The sequence below is a fragment of the Echinops telfairi genome, unplaced genomic scaffold, assembly GCF_000313985.2.
Source record: "Echinops telfairi isolate 266 unplaced genomic scaffold, ASM31398v2 ScPeMD7_2;HRSCAF=8, whole genome shotgun sequence".
Classification (NCBI taxonomy): Eukaryota; Metazoa; Chordata; class Mammalia; order Afrosoricida; family Tenrecidae; genus Echinops; species Echinops telfairi.
The window spans coordinates 32,520,720-32,521,786 of record NW_022103898.1 but is presented as its reverse complement, the minus strand read 5'-3'; positions in this window follow the sequence as shown (position 1 = coordinate 32,521,786).

Below are 1,067 nucleotides of genomic sequence, written 5' to 3'. Positions count from 1 at the left end.
CTAAATTCAAATTTTAGACTTGCTTCCAGAAGTAACTTCTTGGAATAAGATTCTTTAGTATCTGTTGTCACAAGTGATTGTTTTGCAAAAATTGCTCATCTCATGGTACGAGATTGAAAAGAACCATCTGTTTTTCTTTCTTGTCTCAAGAAGCCACTTTCCCTCACTCAGAATTTATCACTCTCCTTTTCATCCTTTTGTCTCGTCTGCTAATAATTACCTAAAAGAATTAATGAGTGCCAACTAGCTCTATGATTCCAGATTTGATTTTAGTTAAGCCAATTCGGTTAGAAGGTCAGTTTTAAGGACAACATAGGTCTTCCATAGTAACAACTAATTTACCACCTTTGCACCAAACAGGGAATACTTCTATTTTGCCAACAATGAAAAATTTCCAATTGCTGTTTAACAGACCATAGAAGATTCTGATGGCCATTGTCTCACGGTGATCATAGAAATACATAGTATCTAATGATAAGTTCCAGAAAATTCTAGGAGAAATACCTCTCCTCCGGTGGTCCGTTTTACTCAAGTTAAAAAGTTTGAATCTGCTTTTGGCCATTTCTTTACCATGTTAGGTGACATATTCTCACCTGGCTATGTCAGAAGCAGAAAACACATTCCACCTGGTCTTCTCAGAGAGTGCTTGAAGTATATCTAAAGTACAGCATGGCGGTGTGATGTTGTCCTCTGGATGTTCTGGGGAAATTCCTGACCATCATCAATGAGGACACACTTCAAATTGTAGTTCTTCAAAAATAAAAGGCATGAAAAAAACAAAAACAAAAGAAGAGTAGATATTACAGATAAAAGGAAATGTGAGAGCCATATTAGCCAACTGAAATCCATAGACCTGGTTTAAATCCTAAATTGAATAAAGCAATTAAGAAAAGATCCTTTTGAAACAATTGGACATTTAAATGCGGACTGAGTGTTAAATGATACTAAGAAATTACTGTTGGTTTTGCTATATATAATCACTGTATTAGGCTCATGTTCTTAACTGTTAGAGATGTAAGCTGAAATATTTATAGATGAAATGAGTTTTGGTTTAAAATAGTTCAGAA